The 14484-nt window shown below is 47.2% G+C and overlaps 1 long non-coding RNA gene across 2 annotated transcripts in view; it reads right to left on the reverse strand.

The window, feature by feature from the left end:
* Positions 1-2660, reverse strand: part of LOC115086060 — a 51640-nt gene extending 48980 nt beyond the window's left edge. For both annotated transcript variants that reach the window (XR_003855045.1, XR_003855044.1), the window contains exon 1: positions 2502-2660. This is a non-coding gene — a long non-coding RNA (uncharacterized LOC115086060). The remainder of the gene's footprint in view (positions 1-2501) is intronic.
* Positions 2661-14484: the final 11824 nt, after the last annotated feature.

Raw genomic sequence — 14484 nt, forward strand, 5'->3', positions numbered from 1 at the left:
GCCCAGCCTGTCTCTCATCCCACCCCCCACACACTGCCCACTCTGTCTTTCCCCCACCCCACCCTCTGCCCAGCCTGTCTCCCACCTCACCCCCCACACACTGCACACCCTGTCTCTCACCCCATCCCCATACACTGCACACTGTCTCTCCCCCACCCCCATACTCTGCCCACCGTCTCTCATCCCACCCCACACACTGCCCAGCCTGTCTCTCATCCCACCCCCACACACTGCCCAACCTCCCTCTCACTCTGTCTCTCCACACACTGCACAGCCTGTCTCCCACCCCACCCCCATACAATGCCCAGCCTGTTTCCCAAACCTCCATCCTCTGCCCAGCCTGTCTGTCACCCTACTCTCTGCTCAGCCTGTTTCTCCCCACCCCCACACTCTGCCCAGCCTGTCTTCCCCACCCCCACCCTCTCCCAGCCTGTCTCTCATCCTACCCTCTGCTCTGCCTGTTTCTCCCCAACCCCCACCCTCTGCCCACCCTCTTTCACTCTTTCTCTGTACACTCTGCCCAGTCTCTCTCTATCCCCACCACTCTCTACTCGCTGTCCAACCTCTCTCTCTCGGGGCGGATGGGTAGATTAGATATACGGTCTTTTTCTGCTATCATGTTTCTCTGTTTCTCCCCTAGCTCCACACTCTGTCCAGTCTGTCTTTCCATACTCTTCCCAGCTTCTCTCTCCTCCCCCTCCCTCACGCTTCTCAGTCTCTCTCTGTCTCTTCATATTCTGTAAAGCCTTTCTCCCCATCCTCATACTCTCCCCATCCTCTCTCTCCTCCCTCTCCCTCACGCTTCTCAGTCTCTCTCTGTCTCTTCACATTCTGCAAAGCCTCTCTCCCCCATCCTCATACTCTGCCCAGCCTCTCTCTCCTCCCCCTCCCCTCACGCTTCTCAGTCTCTCGCTGTCTCTTCATATTCTGCAAAGCCTCTCTCCCCATCCTCATACTCTGCCCAGCCTCTCTCTCCTCCCCCTCCCTCCCGCTTCTCAGTCTCTCTCTGTCTCTTCACATTCTGCAAAGCCTCTCTCCCCATCCTCATACTCTGCCCAGCCTCTCTCTCCTCCCCCTCCCTCACGCTTCTCAGTCTCTCTCTGTCTCTTCATATTCTGCAAAGCCTCTCTCCCCCATCCTCATACTCTGCCCAGCCTCTCTTATGCTCTGCCCCGTCTCTTTCTCTCTCCAGCCCCTCAGTCTCTTCCCAGTTTCTCTCTCATTGTCTCTGTACACTCTGCAAAGCCTCTGTCTCTTTTCTCTACCCCCACATTTTCACTCTCTGTCTCCACATTCTGCTCAGGCTTTCTTTCTCCCTGCCCCACCTCTCTCTCCCACCTTCCCCACACTCTGCTCAGTCTCTCACACTCTCTCTCCACAGTCTCCCTAGTCTCTCTCAGTCTTTCCTTCTTTCAGCAGTTTCTCAAACTTCCCTCCCCCCATTGCTGTTTCTCATCTTGCCCTGGCTTCTTCTTTCAAACTCCCATGGCTAGAAGGTGAGCTTCAGCCCAAGATGCAAATTTAAAAATGATTGTTTTACTCTACTTACTCACTTGTTAGAGCAAGGCAGTGCCCCTTTTATGGTGGGTGTCCCATTCAGCTCTGAGCTGGTAGAGGCTTGTGGCACCTGGATGATTTTTTTATTTTACTCTGAGACTCCAGGAAGGGAGAGAGGCCAGCGGATACAAGAGAGTCAGCATCCCACCTCCGAGGGGCAGAGAAGCAGTGAGAACGCTCCCGATGGGCTCCCCTTGTAGTTGGGGAGGTTCCTGAAGAGCTACACGGCAAACCCGGGAGGGAAGAGCGGTGCTGCAGACAGCTGTTCCATGCATGCAGGAGCAACGTGCGAGAGAGAGGGGGCGACCGTAGCTCAAGGCAGCTAGCAGGGCTTCTGGGTTTGCTCTATGTCCCTCAGAACATTTTGCAATTTGGGGGTAGATCGTCAAAGGGCTGCGCATGTAAATCCTGTGATTTAAGCGCGTGGCCAGGTCTTGTGAGTGCCGGGCGCCTTTTCAAAGGGGCCCGGCCACGCGCGTAAACCCCGGTATGTGCATAAGTGCCGGGCCTCTTTGAAGGGACGGGCCAGGGCAGCGCCGCTGATCGCTGTCCTGGAACCTCGCGCGCCAGCTGCCGGCGTGCGCATCTTACTTCAGGTTGGTCCCTGAAGTAAGTTGGAAAACAACAACAACAAAAAAAAAAAAGCAAAAAGGTAGGATTTAAGGGTTGGGGAGGAGAGGGGAAGGGAAGGGAGGTTAGGATAGGGGGTAGGGAAGTTCCCTCCCAGTCCGCTCCTTAATTGGAGCAGACTGGGAGGGAACTGGGGAAGGGCGGGATGCGTCGCCGCACGGAAGTTGCATTAGTCTCTCCCTCCCCCTTGCGCCTGCACATGCGTGTGCGGCCCCCGGATTTTATAACATGTGCGCGCCAGCACGCGCATGTTATGAGATCGGCGCGCGCGGGGAAGCGTGCGCACCTTTGAAAATCTACCCTTTTGAGCCTACCTTTTTTTTTTATAGCTGCGATCTGAGGTGGAAATTGCTCTGTAGGTTCAAAAGGTATTTACAGTTCCGGGCCCAGCAGCTGCGGCAGTGCTTCCCGAGTCCCAGCAGTGTCTGTTCATCAGGTTAGCAAGGTGCACGCCAGAAGCAAAAAAGGGCCTACACGTGCTCCAGGCCCTCTTTAAAACTTGCTTGCAGGAAGTTATGTCTTTAAGATGTAGCTCCCCCTGCAAGCAAGCTGAGGATTGAAGTGGGAGGGGGAGGGATAGCAGGCGTTGTTGCTACTTCCGCCCTTCTGGTCACAAGCCACAGGAGGAGGAGAGGAGCGAGGGAGCGGGCAGAGGCAGAGTCCTTGTTGTTGTTGTTGATAGGGGGCGGAACCTGCAGTCTTCCTTGTTCTGATGCCCATGGCCAAGTTGATGCCTGCCCTTCAGAGATGCACAATGCAAGATGGGAAGAACACTGCCGATGCCCCCTGTGGCCCCTGGAACAGCTGCTTTGTTTGCCCCCACCCGGTCCTGGCACTGTCATGAGGTCTAGCCTACCAGGGATAGGTGACCAATGACAAATCACCGTAGAACTGTAAACTGAAGAGGGGCACGCGCTGAACCCCCACTCTGCCTGTAAGGAATGTTACTCGCTTCTCCTAATCCCTAACCCCCAACACCTAGACTAGGGCCATCTTGTGGAGATCCCAAAGGGGGCACCCTGTACGTGATGTCTCACGTTCATGTGGAATAAAGCTTCCCCAATGTCTTCTCACATTTCAAAAGACTTACAGTATCTTTTTAAATGAACTCCCTTAATTAATTTATCTCAGTCTCTCAATTTTCTGCTTTGCTGTTCCTATCGAGTGTCTAGTTTACTTTGCTTGTGCTGTATTGTGTTTTTTTCTTTAAAAGGTGTCCTGAGTAGGATGGCCAATAAATACCATAAAGAAGTAAAGCTAAGGAATGTTTCAAGATGTAAGGTTTTGGGTCCACTAACTAGAGGTTCCTTTCTCAGGTAAGGAACATATACTTTAGGATTCAGGACAATGCCTCTGCCCATCCAGATGGACTGTCTAACAAGGAGGTGGTCTACAGAGACCCATTTTATAATTCATGAAAATTTGCAATCTGAAAAGAAAACATTCACACAAAAAAGAAAGAAAATGACTTCTTAAAACATTGATTTTTTTGGTGGGTCAATTTCCAAAAGTTTAGTCGGATTAATATATGTAAAATAAGGAGTTGCACTTAAGTTGCCTATCTGTGATTGTGCAGCTCTTCAGATACCTAAATATAAGCATGTAAGTTCATTAGATAACCTTTCACAACACTGGGATCCTGCCTGGTACATGGACCTGGATTGGTCACTGTTGGAAACAGGATACTGGACTTATGGACCCTTGGCCTGCTCCAGTATGCCAGTCTTATGTTCTTATAAAAAAAAGGTTTTAGGGTTTGTTTTGGAGGGGTGTTATGGATTTATGTACATAACTTATATATGTAAGGGTTCTGCCCATTTGTTCCTTTTTAACTGTAAACCGATGCGATGTGTAAACGGTCATCGGTATAAAAGAAACTTTAAATAAATAAATAAAATAAATAATAACTTGAATTTTTAAAATGAACGCACACACATTGAATGGCATGTCATTTATGTGCATAAGATTAAGATGGGTAAAGTTATGTACATATATATTTAACCACATATCAACCCAGTTTCCACATTTAACATACACAGAAACATAAAAATGACAGTAGAAAAGGAATTTCTCTGCATGTCATTTGCTTGAAAGTGGGGTTGATTTCTGTGCATTTGAAATTATACACATTAATCTTTGTAGTTAGGTATAGTACCGAACATTTGTCCCTTAAATTCTGTAGTACAGTATTACTTTATTGAGGCAAGAAAATGTATTTAATATATTTTAATAACCATTTCCTAAACAGTTTCTGCTTCAACTCATGCAAGTAAAAATAAAAAAAATCCTCAATTTTTCCATGTAAGATTAACATAGTTTGGGCCAGGGTGGTCCCTAAATAATGAAAACCTGTATGATTTAAAAAAAGAAAAAAAAAAAAAAAGCAGACCCTGAGCAATTTAAGAAATGTCTGCTGTTCTTCCTTTTAAGCTCTTCATCCAGCTGGCTACCTTCACCTCCGGCCCCTGCCTGGCCTCTCTGTAGGTTGCTTTTTTGTTGTCCTTTGTTTTCTGGATTTAGCAATGACAATCCCCAATGTCTCTGCAATATTGTAAAATGAGAAGAAACAAACAATCTCCTTCCAACGGTGGAAGAGTCTTTCAAAAGCAAACAGAGCCCCCCCCCCCAGCAAATAGTTTCTGAATAGTACAAGCTACATTATAGCTCAGGCTCTCAGCTCCTCCCCACCGAGCATAAAACTTTCCTAGATACATTTGAGCTTGCAGAAGCTAATACTTAAATACTGCTTTGATTCTTAGTGTTGGCAGCGGGTTAAGTCATTTTAAGTATGGTCCAACTGGGATTTTCTCCATGCCAGATACCTTCAGGAAAAGTTATGGAATGGGAGCAGTTCCAACTGGCTGTTGACTTAGTACATCGGGCTGGAGGCATGGATCTCATTGGCTAAGATTTGCAGTGTTGAATGTGACAGATGTTGTTCATAATCAAGAGGGAAAGCTATTTTTCTAAGACATGCTGTAGAGCAGTACTTGTCCAGCTGAGGAAAAAAATGTGCAGTGCTCAGCATCCTCAAACTAGTGCTGGTGGCGTTTGAAATGTTTTATGCCAATACACTGTTCGTGTGCCTCTTCAGCGTCAAAGTATTATCATATTGCGCTTACCCACTCAGATACTCATAGATTTGTGAATGGCTTACTCCACTGGAATGGAAACAGCTATTTTTAATAAAACTGGATTTTTCTAATCTGTAGAAAATAAAAACCACGTGCGTGTGTGTGTGTGTGCGTGTGTGTGTGTGTGTGGGGGGGGGGTTTTGAAGGGGGGTGAGGGAAGGGGGAGAGGGGCAGGATGGGGGGTGGTGGAGAAGGTGCTAAGGTGCATCCATGGCAATGAAGGCAGGCTGTTTCCCCAGTTAAAAACCATTTTTTCAGGCATTAACTTATCCTCTCGTAATTGAGAATGGCAGCAAAGTTGTAAGCGCCCAAAAAAAAAACCGGAAATAAGATGGTAAAGGTGGCCCAGGTCGCAGATTATTAATATAAAGAGCCTGCGGAGACCAGTGACGCATGAGCCATCCCCGGCACCAGCAGGTGTGTCCGCTGAGACTAGCTCACTTTGAGGTTTGAAGAGACTGTGCTGAATGAATTGAAGGTAGCGAAGTAGCCAACAGCCATGGATTTGGGGTTGGGGGAGAGAAAATATAGGATTCCATTGACTCAGTCAGTGAAAAGTTAGATATGGTCACTGATGTCCCTTCTACTTTTTGGGGTTATGTGCAGGATATCCTGTGCTGCTGGGCACATCATTTCAGCTGGGATTGGGGAAGGGGGGATGAATGACTAGCAAGGTTTCTCCCCCATTTTCCCTCCCTCCAAGGCTCCAGTTTTTGGTTTTTTTTTTTTTACAGGGGATGTTTACTACTTTATGCAGGGCCGGTGCAAGGGGATTTGGCGCCCTAGGCGAGCCTTCTTCCTTGCGCCCCCCCCCCCCGGTCTCGGCCCCGACTCCTACCTCATTCTCAATCACGCCCGCTGACTGGGATTTTCTGGGTCGCGAGCAGATTGGGCACTGCTTGCGGCCCGCCAAATCTCCACTCCTCTTTGCCACCACTTGCGGCCCCATATGGCTCGCACCCAGTGGCGCACCAAGGGTCTCCAGCGCCCAGGGCCCAATGCATTTGTGTGCCACAGAAAATCAGTGGCATCTCTAGACAGAAGAATTTGTTTTGGGTGGGGGGGGGGAGCCAAAATGACATTTCTTCATCACACCCACCTCTATAGCATGGATCCTGCTTTAAAATTGGTTATAAAAAAAAGTGTTGTTAAAAAAAGTCCAAAGGGTCCTCTGCATTATTTTAAAAAGCTGGCCAGTTTCACACTTCTAGTAAAACTACTATAAAATTATTTGATAGCCTCATTCAACTAATTCTATATGGATTATGAGAGTGAAGTCTGGAATATATAGGAAGGGACAGAATGTCAATACAAATCCTGCACCTCCAGTTCTGTATATCTGTGCATCCACTGAAATTCCCCCAAACAATGGAGCTTGGATGTTTCCCTTACAGCTCATCATACTAAAAGATATTTTCAAATTCTGGTGTCACCTCACAGTAACAGCAGCACAAACACCTTCCACTGCCAGACACATTGTGAACTAACATAAAGCACCGCAAAAGAGACACCCAAAATCTATACTGCAATCCCATCATAACATAACAGTAATAACACCAAGGACTCAAACAACAATAACCCTACCTGTGAATAAGCAAGGATAAATATTACACTGGGTCCTAGAATACCAATACACCACCTACTGAGGAAACAAAACAAACCCAATTGCTATAGATCCCTATGCTAGCAGAATCTCTCATCATGGTCACACACACAGAGCAGAGACAGACCTTCACCAAATACAGAATACAAAATAAAGGAGCACAAATTAGAAAAAACTGAAATGGAAACCCCAAGAAGCCAGACTCTGTGTATTAGCAATGGAAAAACAGAACAACCATTCCTCATAAAACAAATAAAATCAAGAAACAAAGCATCAGTTATAATAGTAAAACCATACTAATAAAATATTTTAAAACTACTGATAAATAGAATTTCTATTAATTAAAATCATATACATTTTTACAATTTCCCAAACACCAATAAAATATTTCAAAACAGTACATATATCAAATAACACACAATAATTAAAACTAATAAGGATTTTAAAAAGCCCCTGCTGTCCATACATGGGAGCTCTTGATTTCCAGTCACCCTGATATTGTCGAGGATTAGGAGGTTATCCTCTCTCTCTCACACATACTCACATGTCCATTCTCTCTCACACATACACTGTCACATACATACACATTCATGCTCTTATACCCAACCATAACCTCTCGCTCTCTCAGACACTGACACACTCTCAGGGTGTAAGACCCTCTCTTCCCCCCCCCCCCCCACTCACACACACTCTTACTCCCCTGGATTTTCTCATACACACTCATGCTCTCACTGGCTCCCTCACATACACACAAACACACACTCCCAGGCAAGCTCCCACTCGTTCTCACACAGACACACACACACAGGCAAGCTCCTAGTCATTCTCACACTGAACCCCAGGCAGGCTCCCATTCATTTTCACACCACTCCCTCTCCATCCCCCAGGCATGCACACATTCATTCTCACACACACAGACCCCCAGGCAGGCACCAATTTATTCTCACACACACACATACACCACAAACAGGCAGGCACATATTCTCACACATACAAACCCCAGGAAGACACCCATACATTCTCATACACAGACACACCCTCAGGCAGGCACCCATGCATTCACACACATACACCGCCAGGCAGACTCCCATTCATACACATGCACACACTAAAGGCAGAGACCCCCTCTCTTTCTTTTGCCAGCAACCTCAGAGCCTCTCTCATCCCTCTGCTGCCACTGTCACTGCTGCTGTATGGCTATTGCGGAGGTGCTGATTGCTGCTATTGGCACTGAAGCCCATTCTGCTGCCTCCTCTGTGCAGGCCCCATGGGCTTCCAGTTCCTCTATGCTGATCTCGTACATTGTGAGATCCGCATAGAGAAAGTGCTACTCTTGCACATTCCCAAAGATTACATGTTCCAATCAGTAAAAAGTAATTTATTTCTTTTTACATTTGCTGTCTGATCTTAGTTTTCTAATCGGTTGGTCACAGGCTTTTTTTTTCCACCTTCCCTTTCTTATTTTTTTGCCAATTCCTTTTATAACATATTTCTTTTCTCTCCATCTGTCTGCTTCCCTCAAACACACAGTCAGGTTCTCATTCTCACATGCTTTCTCTCTCTCACATACACAGGCATTCTCACATGCTGTCCCTCATACAATTATTTATACACAGTCTCTCTCTTGCACATCCTAACTCTCACTCCCACATGCTGTCTTGCTCAAGCACAGGTTCTCACTGTCACATGCTCTCTCTCATACAATCAATTCCTACACACAGGCTCTCACTGTCACATGCTGACTCACACACACACACACAGGCTCTCTCTCACTCCCACATGCTGTCTTGCTCAAGCACAGGCTCTCACTATCACATGCTGTCTCTCACACACACAGAGGCTCTCCCATGCTGTCTCTGCAAACATTCAGGTCTTCACTCACACCCACACACACAGTCTCTCAACTCATCTCATACACGCACACATACACACACTGTACAAACCCTCAGTCTCTCTCTCACCTCTGGGTCTCCTCTTCACGGGCCACTGCAGGATGGGCTCTGCAGCGGCCCCGGTCTTCTCGAGCCGCGCTGATCCTCTTCTGCACGCGGCTGATGCTCCTCCTCTTTCCTGCCCGCGCTGCTCCGGCCACATTTTTCTTCCGGGGCCGCGCAGGCAGGAAGGAGGAGAAGTTCCTGCATTGGCTGATGCTCCTCCTCTTTCCTGCCCGCGCGGCCCCGGCAACATTTTTCTTCCGGGGCCGCGCGGGCAGGAAGGAGGAGAAGTTCCTGCATTGGCTGATGCTCCTCCTCTTTCCTGCCCGCGCGGCCCCGGCAACATTTTTCTTCCGGGGCCGCGCGGGCAGGAAGGAGGAGAAGTTCCTGCATTGGCTGATGCTCCTCCTCTTTCCTGCCCGCGCGGCCCCGGCAACATTTTTCTTCCGGGGCCGCGCGGGCAGGAAGGAGGAGGAGGAGCACCAGCATGTTTAGACGCGACTGTACCACGGTCCTGCCGATCTTCTTGCTGTGTGTATCCGGCACACAGCATAGCAGTAGTTCACCGCTCAGCCGCCATTGGGATGACGTCCACCGGCGGCCATTGGCCATCAGCGGCTCGGCGCCCCCTAATGCTCAGCGCCCTAGGCGATCGCCTAGTTTGCCTAGTGCTTCCGCCGGCCCTGTGTCTTCCAATCCAGGCTGTACACCACAATGTCACCCGAGAAAGCAGCTGTTTAACCTTGATGTGGGAAAAGCAGGTGGTCAACCAAGCACTGAAACATAGTGGGAGCACCATGGAGTCCAAAAGGGAGGAAGGTGAACTGGAAAAGTCCACCTGGTGTTGAGAATGCAGTCTTCCCCTTCACCACTGATGTGAGATTTACCTGTCAATATCCTTTTGAAAGATCCAGGATAGAAATGAACTGGCTGACCCCAGACAATCAGCTCATTCATTCGATGCATCAGGTAAGTTTTAAGATTCAAAACCTTGTTGATTTTTTAAAGTCAATTCAAAATCTGATTTTCTCTTCTGGCTTTGACACTAGCACTATGGGTGAGCACCTGTCACTATTAGACTCTTCTACAGGGTGGCCCATGGAAAAGTAGCCCATCTCCAATACCAGTGCATTGGAGGCAGGCTACTTTTTCATGGGCCACCCTGTATAACTCTGGGCCTTGAGCATCTTCTTCACTTCAGTCTTAATGATGCAAGCCTGACCTCAGGGATCTGATAAGGCTGTTGCTACACAATAACTCCAGGAGCCATAATGATGTCATACTGCACAAGATGGGTTCGACCCAGTAGGTTCAAGAAGATCTCCTTGTTTTGTTCTACTAGCTGATTTAAGTCTGCTGTCTGGGCAGTGGAAAGTTGCTTTCTGAAAGAATCTAAGTGTGGTCCACTTCAAGTCTAATCTCTGGACCAAACTCTTCCTCTTGCACCACTTTGCACATCAATGCCTCCCATTGGTTGGCTTCCTGCCTTGTCCTGGGGCATCCTCCACCCTTCTGGGCCCTGCCTTCTTATGCTAGGCTGAAGGGATCATCCCTGGGCCCAGGATGCCTTGCTGGGTTGGGACTTAAGGAGGACAGGCCAGATATTTGTGGCCTGTCCCTGAAGGTGTTCTGAGGGAGTTTCTTATATAGTCCTTCACAACCGCCTATCAACATTTCTAGGCGGTTTCCATAAATGTAGTCATAATAAAAGCATAAAAAGCAACACATAAACACACAATAAAATACAAAAACACACCATAAAAATACATCAGACAATAAAAAACACAGTGAATACATAAAACAATAATCATAAAAACAGACAATAAAATATATAAAACAGTGATCATGACAGTAGCTACTTACAGAATGTTATCCACATCCTGCATTTAGATCATCATTTATACATCTATCATGAAATCATTATAAATTAAATGCTTGTTGGAATGATACAGCTTTTAACATTTTCCTAAATTTCATAACTGTCTCCCCTTTTAGCTCCTTTGGCAGTACATTCCAGAGCGAAGGACCCTGCAAATAGAACAGGCATTCTCTTGATTCATCAAGCCTGACAATTTTAAAAGATGGTACATTCAATAAAATCTGTGTAGATGATCTTAAATGCCTTGTTGGTTGGTAAAAAATAACTGATCTTCCCCCGTGTTGGTTTTATGGTGATGTGTCAATTTCTATTAAACATCAAATATGAGATCTAAGATCTTAGATTCTTCCCTTTCTTTGCAACCCCATGTTCAATCAGTGAATAGACATTCCTTTTTTAAACTTCGCAGTTTGCGCTCATTAAACCATAATTCCAGTCTTTTTCTGGAATTATGCCTATATGGTGTAATGTGCAATTGGTGTCCACTGTGCTGTCTAGGGAGGCAAATGAGTGGTGGAAGTTGGGCTGAAGTTTCTGGGGCAAATTTGGGAGGAGGAAACTGCCCAGATAAAACCAATAAAGGAGCGGACTGGGAGGGAACTGGGAAAGGGCTGATCATTTCGCCGTGCAATTCTTTTAAAAATCCCCCCCCCCCGTGCATGGAGGAGGCCACCCGCCCGCACATGCACGCATGGACATTAAAATCCAGTGCAGGTGGGAATTGTATTTTATAACGTGTGAGTCGACAGTGCATGTTGTAAAATAACCGCGTCCATGTGTGCGCGCCAGGAACCGTGCGTACATGGATGCACTCACAATCCTTTTAAAATCTAGGTTTATACGTTTTGAAAACTTTGTGTTTTAAATAATATTGGAAATCTGTTGTAGTGGCAAGGGATGGGGGCAGAATAGATATATATCTCACATGTCTGTAACATTTTCTTTGTGTTTGTTGGAAAATTAAAATAAACAGTTGAGAAAAAGTCTTTTGGGTTTCCGTCTAGTAACCCAATCCCTACACTAGATTTTTGTAAGTGTATTTTTGAGCCTTCCTAAATCCACATTGAAATCATTACAATTTATTCAAAACTTAACAGCCTGCTTAATATCAGATTGCTCTCGCCAAGAGCATATATTCCCAGTGCTGTTCAATCTGCACTGGCTCCCAGTTCAGTATCGTATCAGGTTCAAAATACCACTGTTGCTATTTCAAGTGTTCAGGTGCCTGCATGGGCTATAATCTCAGGGCTTTGCAGCAGGCATATGTGTATATCAACCATGTTGTGCCCTCCATTCAGTTACTAAACATTTATTAGAAGTACCTTCCATCAAACAAATATGTTTACATGAATCGCAGGAATACATCCTTGCAGTGGCCGGTTCCACCCTTTGGAATGCGCTCCCTGAATTCTTTAAAGCAACCCAAGATTTACTTATTTTCAGGAAGGCACTCAAAACCTTCCTTTTCAAACTGCTAGCTCTAATTTAATTATCTGCTTCTAAGGGGATTTCAAGTGATGAAGTGTCCTATGTCTGACATCATGACAGGGAGGTTCAGGACTGATGATTATAATTGTTTGCTGTTATTTAATGCATTATTTTATTTTATATTGTTTTGGGGTGTCTTGCAGCCTAATTATGTGTTTTGTTGTATCCCATTGAGATTTGTGGATCAGCAAGCTATACATTTTTATAAATAAATAAAAATTCAAAGCAGCATCAAACTCAAAGAGGCCAAGCCATTTATTCTCTTGTATACTAGCATTAGGATTTTAAACTTGACTCTCCATATTACTGGTAGTCAATGGTGCTTAATTAATATGGGCATTATATGTTGTCACAGAGGGACCCCAGACACAGTTTGAGGTAGGCGATAAGGAAAGGAATGGAAGTAAAAGAAAATGGAGTGAAGGAGTAGATGAGCTGAAAATGTTGTAACGTCCCTCACCTCTGGTCTGAAGTGCCTCCGGCATCATGTTGGTTCCAGGGAACATGGTTGAACTTCCTGCTGGCAGGGCTTCCTGTGATACGCCCAGATGACGTCACATCCTTGTATAAAGGCAGGTCCAGAGCTACTACCCACAACATTCACAAGAAGTCCCCTGCAGTTCAGCAGTGCTTGCTGCTCAGAATTCATGCTTTGTCTTGTGTTTCTGCTCCTTTCCTGCTTCTCTCCTGTATGCCCTCATCTTCGTTATTGCCTGTTCCCTTGTGTTTTCCTGATCTTGGATTGTCTCCTTGCTGCCAACCCTGGACTGGATCTCGACTCCACTTCTGTCTTCAGCTGAAGTCCAGCCGGCCACCAGAACCTGAGGGCTTAACGCGAGAGGGAGGTGGTTGGCTAGGCATAAGATTTGCTGCCACGGTGCGTCAGTCACTGCCTTTTAAGGCCTAGCCTGTGCTCGCACAAGATAGGCAGCGCAAACCTAACAGTGGCACAAGGGCTTACTAGCATCCAGCATGACCAATGTGAAATAAGCTAAGAAGTGTGAAAAGAATACAGATAGCAATGAAAGGAAGATAGATGAAAGGAGAGGAGAGAAAGATAGAGCCGAGGTCCCTCATAGCAACAGTGGAAGGTGATGGTAAAGCTATGGTAGAAAGAGAGAGAAACAGTACATCAGGATGCCCCCCCCCCTGTACACTTGCAAAATTATGTGCATAAAGTCAGGGCCGGCGGAAGCACTAGGCGAACTAGGCGATCGCCTAGGGCGCTGAGCATTAGGGGGCGCTGAGCCACTGATGGCCAATGGCCGCCGGTGGACGTCATCCCAATGGCGGCTGAGCGGTGAACTACTGCTATGCTGTGTGCCGGATACACACAGCAAGAAGATCGGCAGGACCGTGGTACAGTCGCGTCTAAACATGCTGGTGCTCCTCCTCCTCCTTCCTGCCCGCGCGGCCCCGGAAGAAAAATGTTGCCGGGGCCGCGCGGGCAGGAAAGAGGAGGAGCATCAGCCAATGCAGGAACTTCTCCTCCTTCCTGCCCGCGCGGCCCCGGAAGAAAAATGTTGCCGGGGCCGCGCGGGCAGGAAAGAGGAGGAGCATCAGCCAATGCAGGAACTTCTCCTCCTTCCTGCCCGCGCGGCCCCGGAAGAAAAATGTGGCCGGAGCAGCGCGGGCAGGAAAGAGGAGGAGCATCAGCCGCGTGCAGAAGAGGATCAGCGCGGCTCGAGAAGACCGGGGCCGCTGCAGAGCCCATCCTGCAGTGGCCCGTGAAGAGGAGGCCCAAAGGTGAGAGAGAGACTGAGGGTTTGTACAGTGTGTATGTGTGCGTGTATGAGATGAGTTGAGAGACTGTGTGTGTGGGTGTGAGTGAAGACCTGAATGTTTGCAGAGACAGCATGGGAGAGCCTCTGTGTGTGTGAGAGACAGCATGTGATAGTGAGAGCCTGTGCTTGAGCAAGACAGCATGTGGGAGTGAGAGAGAGCCTGTGTGTGTGTGTGTGAGTCAGCATGTGACAGTGAGAGCCTGTGTGTAGGAATTGATTGTATGAGAGAGAGCATGTGACAGTGAGAACCTGTGCTTGAGCAAGACAGCATGTGGGAGTGAGAGTTAGGATGTGCAAGAGAGAGACTGTGTATAAATAATTGTATGAGGGACAGCATGTGAGAATGCCTGTGTATGTGAGAGAGAGAAAGCATGTGAGAATGAGAACCTGACTGTGTTTGAGGGAAGCAGACAGATGGAGAGAAAAGAAATATGTTATAAAAGGAATTGGCAAAAAAATAAGAAAGGGAAGGTGG

Source organism: Rhinatrema bivittatum, chromosome 2 (assembly GCF_901001135.1).
Source record: "Rhinatrema bivittatum chromosome 2, aRhiBiv1.1, whole genome shotgun sequence".
In the NCBI taxonomy this organism is placed as follows: domain Eukaryota; kingdom Metazoa; phylum Chordata; class Amphibia; order Gymnophiona; family Rhinatrematidae; genus Rhinatrema; species Rhinatrema bivittatum.